The following is a 19,724-nucleotide window of genomic DNA, read 5'->3' on the forward strand; positions in this document are numbered from 1 at the left end:
ATGGAGGGTCCCTGAGGAATCATTAAGGTTTTTATAGCTTCCTTTGGGTGGAATAGTTTGTGAAGATGTTTATTCCATGGGCTATCGCAGGCACCCATCTTTCTGAGCTGCCCTGTGTTTCTCTAAACCTCTTTACAGTTTGGTCGTCTATTTACAAATTTTCCTTGGCGGGTCAAGTCAGCCTGTATAAGATATCCCAGTACTAGCAGCCTGGATCATTTCTGCAGTGAAAGTGAGAAGCATAGAAAAGAGCAGTGTGTTTACTAATGAGAGCAGGAAGACTGTGGCTCACTAGAGCAGAAAGGCAATTGGGCAGGTAAGTGCTTCAGCACGCAAGGGGTAGAGAATCAGACCTGTCTCCCTGCACCTTATCCCATCCCCCACAGCTGTGCAGAGAGACTCTGGGACTCAGTGGACAGGAGATCCAATGTTGGCTGTCTCTCCTCTCTGCCCTCCAAATACACATTTAAAGACTCCCAAAGGGATTTCTTGCAAACTTAAATTTCTGATGTGGAAGGAAGTGTTTCCAGATATTAAAAAAAAAAAAAGAAAAGCACAACAAGCTCCAACATCACACAAAAGAAAAGAAAACACTTAGGTTTGAAACCTTGAAGGAATATTAAATAAGAGATAGAATTTTGGTTATGCCAGATATGAATGCCAGTACTATAGGAAAGAACCTCATAAAACATATCAAGCCCAGGCAAAAATAAAACAAGCAAAAATAGAATATCATTTGAACTATAGCAGGCCCATAAGTTCAGCTCCAAAATTACAAGCCAACACACATACCATATTGTGCAACTGAGCCTGAAAAGCGGGAAATTAGCAATAAACCAAAAAGCTTTTAAAAGTAACATAGTGAAGTAGAAGAAAACCCCACAAAGCTACAAAATTCAGAATAAGTACTATCTGGGAAGAAACAGCAACAAATTATGCGATTTTCCTTTTTAAAGATTTTGGATCGCAGAGTACATCTAAGACAGTGGATGAGTCAATATGGGTGGGTAGGTTCAGTGTGTTTGACAAATAAGTTTTGCTTCTCACCAGGACATTTGGATACTACATAAATAGAAACCTTCTTTTCATCTCGAGAAGCATAAGGAAGTGCTTTCTCAGAGTGAATATTTTCCTCAAATCCCTTGGAAAAGAGAAAGAACATTTATTTCCATGTTTCTCCTATCTAGCAAACTCTATTGACCTTAGGTTGAACTCGAAAACATTGTTCTCGTGCAGCCTCTGTATAAATTCCAAACTTGCCTTGCTTTACCACCTGTCCCTGGTCCTAGAAACATCATCTCTTACACTACCTCCTACACTTAAGAGTGGTTTTTTGTTCCGTGGAGGCAGGGGGTAGACTCGCCTCTGGTGGCAGTTCCCCGGGTAAAGTTGGGCGTGTGCAACAAGAGCCTGCAGCCAGCCTCCCAACAAAATTCTGGGAGACGCAGGGGGTTTGTGAAGGCTGAGGGGGCTATGGGTGCTGAATGCTGGGAAGACAGACCGTTGGTCGCCTTGGCAGCTAGTTGTTAAATATGATGCTCTTTTTGCTTGGTGGAGCTCATAGCCCATACTTTCTGGAGCCCTGGGAGAACAGAGGACCCTTCTGACACTTGTGTGAAGACCAGGACCCAGTGCACTGTTGGCCATACTGGGCTGCTGTGCTTCTGGAATGCTGGACTCCAGTCACATTCGTCCCCGCCCTGCATAGAAAGCAGTGGCAGGCAGCCTCCCCCCCCCCCCCCCCCCCCGCCACCCCGCAACCACCTGTTGCCAAGTCTCGAAGTTTGTAGCGCAGGAGGTGGGGGTGTGTTTTTGGAAGGTGAAACTCTACTCTCCAGTTACTTACCTGCTACTTACCTGCAGCATTCAGAGTCCTTCGCAATTTAAAATTCAAATTTGCCCTTCACAGTTGGTGTTATTAGACTTATTTCAAAAAGGGAGAGAGGGAAGATGAATATAAATATGTCCTAAAGAGTGAAAGGAATTGTCTGAAGGAAACAGATCAGGGCCTTGTGTTTTCCAATTTATTTGTTTCTCTGCTACTATTCTCTGAGTTTTCTCTCACTTAGTTTCTGTCCCACACTTGGATCTAGAATACAGATCAGTATCCTTAGAAGGAAACTGAATAATTAAAGGTCATTCAATATACTGTCATTCTTTTATATAACCTCCAAGGGAAAGGCACTTAGGGCTAACAATGCCGTATGGTTCAATCTTGTAAAAGTAGAATTATCATTGTAATCCTAGAATACCGAGCTTTCTACTCAGTGTAGGCCCTCATGACCATTCTTAACTAGTTGCCTTTATGTTTATTTGCCAGGGTATGTAATAGGGTGAACGTTCTAAGGCATTTTATTTTTCCAAAGAGCCGGTTGGAAAATCTCAAATATCTGTACTTAATTGCCAAATGTACATATAATTGGTAAATGTATGTATATATATATATATGTGTGAGTGTGTGTGTGTGTGTGTGTGTGTGTGTATTCTTACTGCCAAATAAATGTGTCTGTGTATATGTTTGATTTATGATAAAAATATTTTTCCTATGCCACGTTCTCTTTTTAATGAACTCAGACTTTCTCTTGGATCAAATCTTAAGTAGGAGATACATTCGAATTTAGTTGTTACTCACCTATTAAATATAGAAATTCCATGAATATTGAATACTCCATACGTGTGGTGTTGAACATACGAATCCCATGGGTTTCATAAGGTGGTCCTTTCTTGCTCACCTGTAGAAGTATGGGGGGAAGGTGGGGCCACATACACGCCCATTAACCCAGTTGGGGAATGTCTGGTTGAACAGAACAGCAACAGTTCTCTACTTTGGGGCAGGGAGCATGAGCTGAACGAAGGGGAAGCTGGGATTTAAGCTGCCCTAACAAATCTAGACACTGTAGCTCTAAGTTGGGTCATGTACAGTAGAAATGTTTGATTCTATATTAGTTACTGCTTCCTGTCTGGAGGGATCCCGGCATTTTTCACAGGATGCTCCTCATAGAAATTAAAATATTCAGTATTACAAACTTAAGAGTGTTTGGAACACAGTTGAAGAGCCTCTGTGCTACACGTGACTTACTCAAGCACTCAAGCACTTGGACCACCTCTGACCCTCCGCAAGGACTGACCCTGAGCAAGGACTGCCAGCCTCCTTATCTCGCAGGGCACTGGTTGGAATCCAAACCGCAAGTAGCCCTGGCTAAGCACCTTGCAAAGCCAGAGAGATTGGTCTTTTCTCCCATCTTGATCAATTCTATTCAATACTCTAGGTATCGAATAAATCAATAAAGAAAGACACTGCCAATGAGCTTTTAAAAGTCCCTTGTATAATGATCAGAGTTGCTCAGAGTATGAAACATGAATCTGGTGATTTCATATATGCGTTTTTGCTTATTATTATTATTATTAAATTATTTGTTAATGTTTACTTATTTTTGAGAGAGAGAGAGGGCATGAGGAGGGGAGGGGCAGAGAGAGAGAGGGAGACACAGAATCTGAAGGAGGCTCCAGGCTCTGAGCTGTCAGCACAGAGCCTGATGCGGGTCTGGAACTCATGAAACAGGAGATCATGACTTGAGCTGAAATCGGACACCCAACTGACTGAGTCACCCATGTACCCCATTATTATTTTAAAAAAACAATATCAAAAAGAAAAGCTGATTGTTTTTCAGCTTTGTCTCCAACTACTTTGTGTGCAGCTGCATATCTTAGCCACGCCTGCCACCATTCAGAAATCATCCTTTTATTGGCCCCAGTTAAAACGTTCATTCTCTGATAATTAAAGTAATTCAAGTTAGGATGAGAATAAAGTTTAACTCCATCCATTTAAAAGAGTTTGTGACCATAAATCAATCTTTAATTATTGGAACACACAGTGAAGCGGCAGGCATTCTTAATTTCCTCACAAGCTCTCTGGGACTCTCTTTACCTATTTATCTCATTTTTCAGGGAGTAGACTATAAGGAAACAGTTTTTCTGTGCCAGAAAATCTTAAAAGCTTCCCTCTCCTTCCTTTTTGGAATCCCTGTGTTTCTTCCCAGCTTCAGGAAGAAAAGAGTCACCAATTTGAGAGAGTGTGTATTGGGCAGAGGTAGCTTGACTTCTCAAAACTGAAGTCTGAATTGAGTGAGCGGTGCTTTTGCTCTAGCCCTTATGAAATTGTCTGGAGAGACTTACTTTTGGGTTAAAGGCATCAAAATGTCTGGAAGCTCAACAACATGCTCAAAAATGGAGACAGTGATCATAATAGGGAGTTAAACCAGCTGGCCTCCCGCTCAAGGCTGCTGCTCAGTTGATCACTGGCGGCATGGCGGTATAACGGTGTGCTGAGTATAGCTGTACAGCTAAAAACAAAATGGTGTTTGGTACATGAAAGACTTAGGTTTAAATCCCAATTTGGCCACTTCCCGGGAGGGTGATTTTGTGTTGATTACTGAAGCTCTCTGAATTGTCTCTGTTTCCTCATCTATAAAATGGGCTATTAACCCTAGTTCAAAGAGGTTGATGTGCCAGGGAAATGAGACGTGAAAGTTGCTGAGCACATAGAATCTCATTTTTAAGAACTGGTCTGAAATTAAATAGATGGCCCTGAACTGTGGTTTCTCTAAGACATTTCTCAGGCTCCTACCCTGCCACATGATTTTGGATTTTGATTTAGGGGAGTCCAGAGGTTAACTTTGTCTCTCCACCCCAGGGAAGAGGGGGGCGGGTAGGGAAGAGAGAAGGCCGGGGTTATCTCCACATTTAGTCTGGCCCCAAATCTGTAACATGAAGCCAGGCTTCCCCAGGAATTCAGAAATCCTTGCAGGACCACTTCCACCCTCCAGGACCCCTGCTGTCTCAGAAGCAAAGCTGGGGGTCAAATCTTGGGGCTGTCTCTTGTATCTTTTTTGTCAGGACCAAATCTCTGTTCCTGCTGCACATTAGAAATTCATATGGAACTTAAAAAAACACTAATAACAAGGCTTTAAGGCAAGAGATTCTGACTTAAATGGTCTGGGTTAGGGCCTGAGCAATGGTAGTTTTTTAATTATTATTATTTTAGAGGGAGAGAGAGAGAGAGAGAGAGAGAGAGAGAGAGAGAGAGAGAGAATCTTAAGCAGGCTCAATGCTTAGTGCAGAGCCCAACACAGGGCTCCATCCCATGACCCTGAGATCATGACCTGAGCTGAAATCAAGAGTCGGCTGCCTAATTGACTGAGCCACTGAGGCTCAGTAATTTCTTTTAACTGCCTCTAGTGATCCTAGTGTGCAGCCAGAGCTGAGAACTCCTCCAGATATTGCAGATCGAAGTGATCTGGAGATGTTGGGGTCAAGGTTGCAGCAGGAGGGGTCTGATGAACTGATGCTGGAGAGCCCTCCCTCTCTCAGGTGCTTCTGTCATTGAGGCAAGGGCAGGAGAGAAGGAAATGGGGTAAAATGAGCTCCACCTGGAATAAGTCCTGGGCAATGATAAGCAGCCCTTTCTTGTCTGCTTGTGGGTTCTGATTTTCTGAGTAGCTGTTGAATAACAGAACACTGCAGATTTTTTACAACATAACTCCAGAAGCCTCATTTAAGCTGATATCATTATGGACTTTTAAATCTCCTGCCTACATTTAGTTCCTTTATTTCTGAATTAAGAAGTACTTAAAATGTAATGACTTACTTGAATTGCTTGTTCTCTAATGGTGGTTACAGAGCTGTTCTCTTTAAACCTCTGCACATGGAGGATATTTTGATCAAGTCAGAGAGAGCAACATGAAAGCATTAAAATTATGGGAACAGAACCAACATGTCTTGATTTCCAGTCCTCTCTGTCAATTAAACCACATAATAAAACTCAGAGAAGGCTATTCCTCTCCTTGAAATAGTGAGATGTACATGTCTTTTCTCTTCCTTTTACTGACAGATCTCTGACCAGCCATAATGACCACATTTCTTTTCTGCCTCATCTGATGAAAACCCTTCTCGCCCAATGAAATCCAATAATCCAATTTTTACTTTCATTCTTGTTTATTTCCAACCCCAAATAAACGGAGTATCCTTTTGCTAGATACCATGGCTCCCCTAGGTGGCTAGATACTGCCTCTCCTTCCCAATGAACAAAGCCTCCAACTGAGTAAATAGTAATCTTAAGCATCGTAAGAGAACAGAAAAAATATTTACTCGTCATTGTTAAATAATTCAGAGCCACCTTAAGGACTATATAAAAACCAAAATTTAATGCAAAAATAAATATTTCTGACTTAGGAATCTGCACAAGGAGTGGATTCATTTAACTACCTGATCCCAGATCAAAGGGCTTCACTGTCCTTATACTACCCACCCTCATCTCCAAAAGATATTAATATCAATTGTCAGGGAGAAAATTTATAACATGGAGTTCTGATATAGCCAGGATGGATTTAATTACCTTCAGTCAATTTGGGCAGGAGAGCATAAGGGTAGTCGTGAAAATAAGCTCCTACTAAATCAGGACCTGTATCTAATCCTAATGACAGAAGGGCTAACGAAAAGGAGGAAATTTTAACGTCTAACTTGCAGATGACAACTGTCATAGGAGCCGTGGGTGACATTCCCATAGAGGAGAGGATTTCAGAAAGCAAGCTCTCACATTAATTACTGGTTCACTGTGCACAGTGGATTCCTTCATTCCATAAATATATATTGAGTGCTAGTCACTTATTAGACACAGCACAATGAGTTTATTGGAGGTGTGATATTTCGTTAGGCAGGCGTGGTGACTCTGTTAAGTACATCAGCTGGACTACTTGGGTTTAGTGTACCCTGAATTTAAAATGATCTCTGCGTCCAGGGTCCCAGGGAAGCCTTATAAATCATTTATGAGTTTCTTGGAAAATCATCTATTTATTTCTGATTTCGACTTTGTTTTTATGGAGTTGGGCTCCACAAAATTAAAATTCTTTGCATTTTCTAATTATAGTTACTTCACTGATATATGTCCTTGATTTTATATTCTCTTCTTATATTTCCTAGAGGCTTGTCAATATGTTATAGTATTTATCAATATAAAAATTAGCCACATATACACATCATTATTCTATACCATAAATATGTAAAGCATATCTTATTAAGTGAAAAGACAAGGTACAGAATAATATATACATTGTATTGCAGAGTATTGGGGGACTGAAGACAGAAGTTAACTTTTATTCCCACCTTCTGTACCATTTACATTCTTTTTTTTTTTTTTTTGAGAGAGAGTGTGCATGAGTAGGGAAGAAGGGCAGAGGGAGGGAGGGAGGAAGAGAAAGAGAGAGAGAGAGAGAGACAGAGAGAGAGAGAGCGAGTCTTGAGCATGGAGCCTGGGACTCTATCCCATGACCATGAGATCATGACCTGAGCTGAAATCAAGAGTGGGATGCTTAACTGACTGAGCCACCCTGACCACCCCCCCCCTTTTCCCATTTACATTCTTTATCATGATGAACTTTAATCATCATAATAAAAAGAACTCTTTTAAATGAGTTAGAGAATCTAGACGGATACAAACAATGTTCACTTAGTACACTGGTTGGAAGTCCAGTGGTGTCAGCCATAAGGGCTTAAGCTTCAGTTCTACTGAACTTGATTGTGCTTTTGATAACTGGCAGTGTGTCAGCAGGGTGGATTGCCAAAACACTTAGGAGAAGTCACTTGATCAACTTGTCCTTGGCACAATGGCCATTCTGAAAATAGATATACTCAAATGAAATGAGTTATACTAAAAACTTATTCCAAACGTTCAGTTAACTGAGTGCTTGTCGTATCTGAAAAACATGCTTTAAAATGTGGAATTGTTTTATGTTAATGTGAAAAGCACTGCCTGAATTACAGTATTTAGTTTTGAGACACGTCTTCTCATGATTTAGAGTGCCCTTCTGGGCTGGCTTACCCTTGCTCTGGTCCATTTAGGGATTTCCAAGCACTCAGGGCATATGCCAAAGCAGGAAAGAGTCCGGTGTCTGAAAGTGAGAGAAAAAGAACATATAGATAAATTTGCTACCACAAATACACACACACACACACACACACACGCACATGCACACGCGCATGCACGCACGCACACGCACACGCACACGCGCATGCACGCATGCGCGCACACACACACACAAAACGAGGAAAAATCTTTTTGCAGCAAAAGTGATATAAGTAAGGTTACTTATTTCATATAAGATGAGCTTTTCCAAATTTATTCCATATACACAAAGATAAATGGGCAAAGTCTATCAATCAACAGTTCTCAAATGAGGAAATATTGTTTGTTCATTCATTAGTTTGATACAATTTTGTGTGAGTCCTTGAGATAGGAGCCACACATATTTGTCATGAGGTCCCTAAGTGAAACTAGTAAGTGTTCCAAATGAGAAGGAAAGGACCTCACTTCCTACACATTAGGAGACTCCATCAGTATTGTGGGTCTTGTAACCACAGAAAGCATCACTTTAAGACAAATGGACTTGACAGAATCACTGCTGGTACTTCCTTACCACAGAGGAGTACTGTGTACTGAGCTTTCTTAGCTTGTAGCTTTCAGATAGCTAGACTTGCCGTAATTGCCGGCAAGAAACACCAAGTCATACCCAGTGCCATTCTTTAGCCTCTGGGCCTCATTTCCAGCATGTACCATTTCCACTGGGCCTCACATTCTTGGTTGTCCCCTCCTCACCTTCTGCTAGCTACTTATTACACGGTAATTTAAGATACAGAGACTAAGGACATAATTTAGGCTAAGGGTAAAGTGGAAGCAACAGGGACAGAGTGAGTCGATAAATTCGTGAACTACTTCAGAGACCCTCTTGACAGAACTTGACAATTTATTGGATGGGTGCTGTGGGTGAGAAAAAGGGAGGAGTGATGGATGGCACCCAGGCTTTTGGTGTAAGCACCTGGGAGAGCGTTGTGCCAGGAATGAAGGTAGAAAAATTACAGGAAGAAGAGTATGAGAAAGAGATGAATTCAGTTCTGAACATGTTGAGTTTGAGGTATCTGTGAGATACCAAAGAAGAGATGTCGCGAAAGGTTCGGTTATATTCCTCTGGAGTTAAACAGGGAGATCTGGGCTGGAGATACATATGTAGTTGTCATCAACATAAAGATGGGAATCAAGCCATCCATGGGTGTGGATGAGTTTGCTTAAGGCATGTTTGTAGTATGAGATGCTAAGTGGGCCCAGGCTAGAGTCCTGAGTAACCCCAATTATTTAGGGATGGGTCAAGAAGGAAGAGCTAATAAAACAGCAAGAGAAGTAAAAGGAAAATTGGGACCGTGCCTTTGTTCCCACTGATCCCTTTCCCTGGAGTGACCTCCCTCTTTTCTTTGCATGGTAAAATACAGCTAATCCTTCAGGATATCTCAAATGTCTCTTCAATGAAGCAAATTTTTTTGATCCACTCTCTATTTCCCCAAGTGCCATAAAAGCTGTTCTCTTTTCTCTGCTTCTATAGCACTTCAAAAAGAAAAAAAGAAAAAGAAAGAAGAAAGAAAAGAGAAGAAAAATTGTAAACACAGCCACTGAGGACACCTCCAGCCACTCCCCCTACCATTTTCTGAGCTAATATGCAGGAGGAATGTGACAGGTGATTCTAATGCATCTTTGTTTCCTAGCACCAAACAGTACATATGAAATGGTCAATGAGTGTTGAATTAATTTTATTTTCCTGGCATTGAAAAGTCTGTACCTCATTCTGACAAAGGTTTCAGCCCAGTGAGACACATTATTCATAAAAAATATCCATGATTTTTTAAGAACGCTTGATAACAAAATCTATTTCTCGTACGGCGTTGGAACTTAATTTAGTTTGTTGTTATTCATGCCACACCTACTTCCAAAAAGGATTTGAGATAGCTTGCAATGAGTCATATGAAAAATTACATCTTTAAAAACAGCACAAAAGCATCATGCAATGGAAAAAAGGTAATAACATTACGTGATAAGTTATACCATGGAAAGTTGCAGCAATTGAGAATAAGATATGGTTTTGCACTTCCTAGCAGACAAGGTGATACATTCCCATTGTTTGAGCAGCCCTCGGATTTTTGTGGGACTTTGTGTAGGCGGAGGACAGCACATAGGTACATTACTCAGACCAGCTAAAATTCTGCCAGGCTTAATTAGATCCTTCATTTATTTGCAGTGTTGTGTATAGTATGCTTTTAGTGGTCTGTGAATTAGAATGACCAAAAAAAACCCCAAAAAACAATAACTGTCTCACTTGCAGAAAAAACTAAACAGGACTTCTGTCCTGCAGAAGAGGATTCTTTTTTAAGGTAAAAACGTTTTAAGCTACCTCATAACTATTCTTTCAGAATATGTTGCTTGAGAACACATGATGAAAAAATTCTGTAAATTTATAACCCTTAAATGTTTTTATTCTATTTATTAAAACAATACTATCTTAATGTGTTTTAAGAGACGGTACAGATATTTGCCTAAGATTAGGGGTACAGTATAGAAACATTGCTCAGTGAACACATGGATTTTAAATGGAATACACATGGAATTCAGATTTTCAAACTTCCGCCAAAAGAAAGAGAACTCTGAGGTAAAATTTTTCTCTAAGTTTTTAAGTTCCACCTGCTGCTACTACGCCACAAGGCATATGCTGTAATTTTATTCTGTGACAGAATTTCCCTCTTCTCAATATTGCTAGAATTCAAAAGGATTATTTTGATTTCTAATTTCTTTAGAGCACCTTCATTTATTAATTTGTATAATGCAGAGAATTTGAGAATCTCTCTTGGTGTGCTTTAAACATATACACATACACATCCTCGAATCACAGCTAAAATCTGTTCATGGAAGAACAAGATTATTCACCAACCAGCACTTCGGAATCAGCACTCAGTATCATTGGCGTATGTCCCATATCACGAATCTGCTCTGTGATTTGACATAGATCCTGGACCCTGAGAATTTGCTACCAACTAAAGCTCCTTGAAAGCAGAGACAGTTTCCTATGGAGCCTGTATTTCTGGCAGCATTTAACAAAGTCTGAGTTTGCAGAATTTGATTCAATTAAATGTAGATTCCTAACCAAGCATATAGGAGGATAGTTGCCTTCTCCTTGTCCTCTCTACCCTTCAAATCCTATCCTCCTATCTCTCATTCTCAACCATATCTCTTCACCTCCCTCCGTGCCATTATCATAAACTCCCTTTAATCCCTACCATTCTTGTCCCTTTTCTTGCCTTTGACCTTCTGCAAATTCTATTTCCTTCGACTGGAATATCCTTCCCCATCTTTTCCCCTGGGTGGGTCATAGTCACTTTTTAGGTCTATTATTTTGCCTCTTCTCTGGGAATACTTTATAACTGTCCAAGTCTGATCAAGTAGCCTCCAAAATTTGCTCCCACACTATGATATCATAGCCTGATCAAACCATTGTAATTGAAGTAGCCCCACTAGATTATAAACTTGAGGAGAGCAGGCAGGGTTTGTTATTGTGTTTACCTACATATTCTCAGGAACTTGGCACTATGGCTGAGATTTAGTAGGTGCTTAATAAATATTGGATGAGTGAACAAATGAACAAATAAGTTCAATGACCAGGAATACTTTCTCAAGAGTCCTTTCTCCCAGAATCTCTTCAACAATTGTGACTTCAGTGTTGGCACAGTGGCATTGTTTTAGGTAAATTTCTAAAAATCCTGCTGAATTTCTAAAAATCCTATTTACTAAAAATCCTGCTGAAATTGTTCATGAAGCTGGAAGTGCCATAAGATCAAATCTGGAAGTCATGTTCACATCATTCTTCTGTGTAGACAAGGATGGAGCTTGGGGTCCTTGCCTTCAGCTGAAGGATGTCCACCTAGTCTTTCTCTTCCATTCCTACTTTGTCAACTTGCAGGCCCCTTGATATGGGGATGTGCTCTCTTTATTTTTATTCATTCATCAAGTATTGCTTGAGGGTCTCTTACAAAAAAAAAAAGCCATGACTTGGGAGCTACTCAAGAACCAAAATTCCACCAAAGTATGCCATCATCTCAGCAATCGTGAACCAGCAAATGCCAGGCAGAGAATGGGTAAAGGGAAAACCCTTACAAACCATTCTGAGAGTGCTCTGTAAGTTATACATATGTATTGGCAAAATGCTTTGATCAAGTCTCAATATGCCCCTTTCCTCATAGTAAGGGATCCATCTTCTCTTAAAAACAGATTAAAGCACACTTAGAGCCATCTGGAAGAAGATGCTGGCTGATTAGGGTTCAGTCTCTCTCCTTAGAGAACAGCTTACACAAAATTACACTGAATAGAGTTTCAGAATCAAGCTGCTTCTCCCTTTTCCTTTTACAATATGTACTTTACAGAATGCATAGTGATCTCTTAAGACATTTTTGTCTTTTATTTCCTAGTTTCTTTCTGACAGAAATTCTTTTCTTCGCAGAGAAATAAGGCTTTTCTTTCATTGCCTCTATTCCCTTGATGACATGAAGTATTCAATCACAACCAATTTACAGATAATGTTGTGCTAGTTTCTGGTGTGTTTGTCAGTTTCATCACCTGTGCCAGATTGTCAAATGCATGCCCTAGATAACGTGGATACCTTAGTCAACAAGTTTCATCGTGCTTGTCAATGGAAATGTGGACATTTTCCTCTCAGTTCTTTTTTTCTTGCCTGTACCTCTTTGGATGACTTTGAATTGGATGTTCCTAGCCTGGCCAGTGCCTCTTGCTCTATAATCCTTCTAGTTACAGAATTCACCCTGTTGTTAGCTATTTGTCAATCAACTTATAATACAGTGTCAAATTAATTCCCTGCATCACTACAGGTTTTCAGCTGGGAAGTGCAGGAGAGATGAGAACAAAGCAAATCTTATACCATCAGGTCAGAAAAGTGCCTGGAGGGTCTTCACTCAGAGGTTCTTTCCTGACTTATCAGTGGCAGTCAGCTGAGCTGAAGCTCTCCAGGTGGTTCCTGCTTTCTTTCCCCTAAAGGAAAGGAAATAGCCAAATGATATGAAATGCCACAAAGGGTCTAGCAATCCAATTCTTCAGGGTCGTTTGAATAAAGCAGCTTGATGAGTGTTACCTGAAAGTGCAGGTTGGGGATAATTTTGGTTTCGTTTTGGGGAGGGACAGGCAGAAGGGAAGAGCTCAGTGACAGTTTTGGTGACCTTGTCAATATTAGTGACCTAACTTACGTTTGTTAAAAATAAAGCAAAAGATAAGAGGCAAGGGAGTTACAGACTACAGATTTCTTTTTTTTTAATGTTTTATTTATTTTTGAGAGAGTACTAGTGGGGGAGGGGCAGAGAGAGAAGGCGACGCAGAATCTGAAGTAGGCTTATGGTTCTGAGCTGTCAGTATAGAGCCTGACTCGGGATGCCAACTCACAAACCATGAGATCATGACCTGAGCCAAAGTCGAATGCTTAACCAACTGAGCCACCCAGGTGTCCCCTGACTACAGATTTCTAACCTGCAGATCTCTACCTGTATATTTATGCAGCCAGACTCTCCTTTTCTCTCTTAGTCAATAGCAGGGGTTGTGTGGGCATGCTTGTTTCCTCTCCCTCAATAAGTTGACAGCTGTAACAGAAAAGTTGGCATGTCCCTAGATTGCAGCACCAAGGTGGCACACAGCTCTATGATCAACTAATGACCAGTCAGTAGGAAGCAGCTACGATTGGGACACAGACGTGAAAGTACTGGGTTCTATGATCTCTATGCAGGGCTGACTTTACAGGCATGTGACTTTACAACCACTTAAAAGAACTCTATGCTTGGTCTAATACTCTGCTGTTGCTTTCTTGAAATTCTTAATAATTTCCAAAGAAGGGACCTTGTATTTTCATTTTGGGCTAAGCCCACAAAATTATGTAGCCAGTTCTTTCTTCAACACGTATTGTTGAGACATAAAAAAGCAGGGGGTAAATCATGGGTAAAAAACTAGCTCTATGTGTACTTTAAACCACTTTCAGCCCCCACTCCCTGATCCCACCCTCATTTATGTACGTATTGAGAGACAATTTTGAGAATAGTTAAGAGTAAAGACTCTGTAGCTAGATTGCTTGGGTTTAAAACATACCATAGGAAAATTACCATACTTTTTGGTGCCTCAGCATCCTCATCTGTAAAATGGGGTAAAAATATGGTCTATCTCATAGAATTGTTGTAAGGATTGAGTGATTTAACAAATGGAAAGTCCTTAGAGCACAGCCCGGCCCTTACTAGTGCTAGATTATCTATTGTGTTATTATTTTTAATCTAGGTTATATTATCTAATTAGATTGTATTTGGAAGACTATATAATAAACCAATAAAAATGGTTCCCTACGGAGAAGGGGACTAGGGGACAGGAATAGGAGCAGAAGTGGATTTTGTAAGACGCAAACTTAAGGGCCCCTTTAAGAAAAGCAATAGATATTCATTGTTTGAATAAAAGCTGTATAATTTAAAAGAACTGATTTTTCAAAATCTGACAAACATAAATAATAAAATATAAATGCATTTTTAAAAAAAGAAGAGCAATAGGTAAGTAAGGCAGGGCTGTCTGAGTGACTCAGTTGATTGAGAGTCCAACTCTTGATTTCAGCTCAGGTCATGATCCCAGGGTCATGGGATCGAGCCCTGTGTTGGGCTCTGTGCTGAGTATGGAGTCTGCTTAAGATTCTGTCCCTTCCCTTCTGTCCCTCTCCCCAACTTGTGATCTCTCTCTCTAAAATAAAATTTAAAAATAAGGCAAACATTTATTTTGAAAGAAAACATTTTTTATGCTGAAAAACACTAAAAGTTTAGAAAATATAAAATAATTTCTTTATTAATTGACTAATAAATCTTTAAACGTTTCCTCCATATTTTTGCTGCACAATCTTTGCCTCATCATGTGACAATTTTATAATATTCTTTCCTATGAGAAAATGAATATATTTCTATTACCTGTGAGAATAGAAAGATAATTCTGTTTTTCCCATCTATATGTATTTTAATCATTGTTATTGAGGTATAATTAACATACCATAAAATCTATCATTGTGAAAGCACACTTTGGTGATTTTTTAGTAAATTTATATAGTTGTACAACATGCTTTAAAACATTTCCATTAATCCAAAAATTTCTCTTATGTCCATTTATGCTTGCTTTGCTAAATTTCTTCTTCAGTGTTTTGATGCTATGTGAATGGAACTGTTTTCTTAATTTTATTTTCTGATTGTTTGTTGCTAATATTTCATAGAATTGATTTTTTGTTTATTGATGTTGTATCCTGCAACTTTGCTAAGTGTGCGTATTTGCTATAGTAGTTCTTAAAAATATATTTCTTATAATTTTCTACATATAGGATCATGTTGTCTGCTAATAGTTTCAGTTTCTCCTTTCCAATTTACATGTCTTTAATTTTTTAATCCTGCATTATTGCATTGGTTAGAACCTCCTGTACAATGTTGAATAGAAGTTGTGAGAGTGGAGATTCTTACTTGCTCCTTTTCTATGGGGGAAAACATTCAGTATATTACCACTAAGTATCATGCTAATAGTAAGTTTTCTTCTTTTGTTTTTAATGCTATTAACAGATTGCAGAAATTCCCTTCTATTCGCCATTTGTTGAGAGCTTCTATCACAAATGGGTACTGATCTTGTCAAATGTTTTTGTGGCTTCTGTTGAGATAATCATGTAGGTTTGCTTTCTATTCTATTAATATTATATATTATATTAGTCCACTTTCAGATGTTAAACCAACTTTATGTTCCTTTGTAAAAGTGTACAATCCTTTTTCCTATGTTGCTGAATTTAGCTAATACTTTATCGAAGATATTTGCTTCTACGGTCATGAGGGACACTGTCTTATAGTTTTCATTTCATGTAATGTTTTTGTCTGGCTTTGACAATAGGATAATATTGACCTCATAAAATGAATTAGTAAGTACTTCTCCTCTGTTTTCTGAATGAATATGAGTAGTATTGGTATCATTTCTTTCTGAAATATTTAAGAAAATTCACCAGGGAAGAGGTGCCTGGGTGACTTAGTTAAGCATCCGACTCTTGATTTTGGCTCAGTTTGTGATCCCAGGGTCATGGGATGGAGCCCTGCGTTGGGCTCCACAATAAGCATGGAGCCTGCTTAAAATTCCCACCCACCCCACCTCTACTTCTGCCCCTCTCTCCTCACATGTGTTCTCTCTCTCCATCTCTCTTTCTCTCTAAAGAATGAAAAGAAAGAAAGAAAAGAAAATTTGCCAGTGAAGCCGTCTGGACCTGATCTTTTCTTTGAGGAGAGGTGCTTAGTTATTCATTCAATTTGTCAATTTCTTATAGGTCTAGTCAGACACCCCTTCTTGGGGAGATATATAGAACATCTGTGACTTACACCCAATTTGTACTCACTGGTTTCAGAACCGATAAACTTCTGTGATCAACAAATTGAGGAATTCCTATAAAACCATGCACTAACGAACTGTGCTGCTAGAACTATTACAAATTAAGGAATTCTAACAAAGTCTATCTTGTGCAATTCCCATCAAAAAAGGAAATAAAAAACGTGTGGAACGCTTATAATTGCATACACTGTATGATTGAGTATAATCTTGACAAGAGACAATTTCTGTTTTGGTGGATATCAGTGAGAACAGACACTTCCTCTTATAAATAATTTTACTTATCTTTGATAAGAATTTGCTACCGACTAGCTTCAGGTTCCATATAATTCATAACTGAGTTCATGCATATCCTCTGCATATACCTCCAGTGCTGAGTGCTTGGTACCCTGGAGCACCTTCATATTATATGAGCTCTGGTCCTCTGGTCTGGATACCTTCATGTCATGTCTGGGCCGGAAAAATGGTCAGCGGGATTATCTGTTAAAGTCAATTTTAGTTTGAGACTGCTAGTAATAAAGTAACTACATGCAGAAGCTAATGCACACCACATTTAAAAAATCGCACTGATTCCAAGCTGAGGGTATCTCAAATTCCATTTCCCCTTAGCTGGAACCCTAAAATGCCACCCCACTCCAGTGCCAACAAAAAGAGAGAAAGCATGACAGAACAGGACTGGAAAGAAGACATTTTCTGTACCAGCTGTGATGAAATTATCTAACTTTTGCAAATATGATAAAAATTTTGACTGTGTGAACATATTACTAGGTCTATCTTAGAGTCTTAGAAGGGGTCCATGCAAATGAGGAGCTCCGAAACTCACTTTATGAATTTCATGGTAAATGGTAAATCAATCTCAATCTCAGGGCAGAAGAAAGACTGACTCCAAAAAGTACTGGGTTTCAAGTCTTCTTCTTGGCAACTTATAAGGTGTGTAACTGATTTATTGAATAAAACTTCTGGGCTTTAATTTTCTCATGTGTAATTAAATGAGCAACAGTAATTGTTGACATTTATTCACCACTTCCTTCATGCTATGCACTTTAAGTGCATTATCTCAATTCTTCCCACCTTTTCAAATAGGCTTTGTTAAAACCCCCATTTTACAATGAAGGAAACTGGGTAATTTTCCTGAAACTTACTAGTGATTACCTCATATCATTGTTCTGTGCAGTTAATGTGAAAATAAATAACGAAGGTGACTTACACTCTGAAACATTACACCAGTCCTCATCAGAGAGAGCCCTTATAAGTGTGAGAAATTCCTCAGATCACCTGTAAGTCAGGGCACCATTAAATGCCCAATCAGACTGAGCCAAGTCAGGTCCTGGAGTGTCTCCAGCCTACCATGACTACTCATCAAGCTACAAGGCCAGTGGGCAGGAGGCTAGACAGTCACACACAGTGTGGTGCAATGGTTTTCAAAATTTACTCAACATATGAATCATGAAGAGGCAATTGTGCTTGTTGAAATAACGATTCCCGGAACTTATCTCCAAGTATTCTGATTTGGTCAGTTCAGAACTGGGCTTCAGGATGTGCATTTTTATTAAGTATTCTGGGGGTGATTTTGATGTAGTGGTTTTGGGGTTATGGATTTGGCACAGAGAAATTGGTTCGTTGAAGAAAGAGAGCTGCTAGCCTACCTGGTGTTAGTTTTTTTCTGTCTTTATATCCTGACCTCCAAAAGACAGAAAGAAAGAAACATTTGTTTGTCCTACCTACTTGCTAATGCTTCTAGGACTTCAATCCTTCTGGGGAGGTAATAGTGTGTTGTTATATATTATTTGTATTTGACTGAATGAGTTTCATATGTTTTCTTGTGAGGGCTGGTTTTGATAGGAATAGAGTATGTGGACACTGCAAATGATGACATCTTTCCAAGGAAAGAAATGGGCATATGCAACTAGGAGAACAAAGTAGCCTTTTTTTTTTTTTCACTTTATCTGTACTGAGTAATGTCAGGTCAGGGCCAAAAAGTTGTTTGTTGTTACTTTACGGAACAATTATAGGTGAACAATGGCAGTAATTCTGACAGCTTAGAATCCAGCTAGAGGAATAGGAAGAGCTGAACCTTAGGATCAATTAATTATTAAAATCAGAGCCTAAAAACAAGCTGGAGTCACTATCACATGGGGACTATATGTCAGATTCGAGATTAGGGACCTTGATATCTTCTGTCAAATTTGTCTGTGCCTAGATATCACTGAGGCACCTTGTTCTTTGAGATGTAAATACAATTCAGTTAGGCTATATTCCAGGTGAATTTAGTGAATTGGGAGGCTCTTAGTTCTTTCTCTTACTAGATCAGGGAAACAGCACTTTGTTTTTTTTTCAGCTTTGTATGCCATACAGTCTCTAATTATTCAACTCTGCCATTGAAGCTGCCATAAACAATATATAAACAAATGAGCATGGGTCTGTTCCCATAAAACTTTATAGAGATAGGTGGCGTCCAGATTTGGCCCAAGGACATAGGTTGCAGACACCTGTTCTAGAAGGTTAGCGATGGCTTATTGCTTACTTGCAAATCTCTAGTTCTGAGTTCCTGTTTCTGCTGAATTAGTTCAGTTTATTGGTCATTTTATCACCCCATGAATTTCTCCCTATTCCACAATTTGTAAGGCAAGAAATGGATCTCCAGCAGCCTGCATAGAAGGTTATTTACACTGACATCCCATCAGGCAACCATGTCTAACCATGAGAAATTTCTGGTTGGTAACTTGCTTGGCATGTCCAAACTCTTATATAAGTCTCAGCTGACTCACTCTTTTTGATGTGCAAAACAGGTTGCACCACCTCACTCATACTAGAGGAAGCAAGAATGGAACTGATGGCTTCGTAGCAAATTGTTGGGGTGGGGGTGACCACATGGGGCTCCAAATATTAGTCTGTAAACCAACAATTGTCAAGTTAGTGTCACAGATTAAGCTGGTCTGCTATCAAATGGTCTTCTCTGACTGAAATAAGTATGGGTTGATTCCTAAAACTTGGAATTCAAGCAATGTCACATTTCCCCATTTTGTGAAATCATATTAAACTCATCTTGAACTTTTTTATTTCCAGGGTTTACGAGAAGTCCAAACTCGGTGATCTTCAGTGCTTCTTTCCCCTATTTTGGGCTACAGAAGGATCCCAGGATTGGTGAGGTACAGGAAAATAGAGGAAAGTACCAGTCCTCAAACTCTGCATGCTTGTGGCTACCATCACCCATGTTTTAATGGTTTATTCCAATAGAGACAGCTGTCAGGCATACCAATGGTTCCATCCACAAGTGACTTGAGGCCCTTCACCAAAGGTCCCAAGATCAAGTACTTGTTTTGCAGTCTGTCCACCTGCAAGGGGTTGCATTTTAATGGGCTCTGATCTACGTCATTGGTGCCAACTGATCATCTTACCTTCCTCAGTAGCAAGAATCAAACCAATT

The 19,724-nt window shown here is 39.5% G+C and overlaps 1 long non-coding RNA gene across 1 annotated transcript in view; it reads right to left on the reverse strand.

Moving 5' to 3' along the window:
• LOC128314375 (uncharacterized) overlaps positions 1-19,724 on the reverse strand; it is a 160,404-nt gene that overhangs the window by 59,915 nt on the left and 80,765 nt on the right. Inside the window, exon 2 of the long non-coding RNA XR_008295950.1 lies at positions 7,877-7,946. This is a non-coding gene — a long non-coding RNA (uncharacterized LOC128314375). The remainder of the gene's footprint in view (positions 1-7,876; positions 7,947-19,724) is intronic.

Source organism: Acinonyx jubatus, chromosome A1 (genome assembly GCF_027475565.1).
Source record: "Acinonyx jubatus isolate Ajub_Pintada_27869175 chromosome A1, VMU_Ajub_asm_v1.0, whole genome shotgun sequence".
In the NCBI taxonomy this organism is placed as follows: domain Eukaryota; kingdom Metazoa; phylum Chordata; class Mammalia; order Carnivora; family Felidae; genus Acinonyx; species Acinonyx jubatus.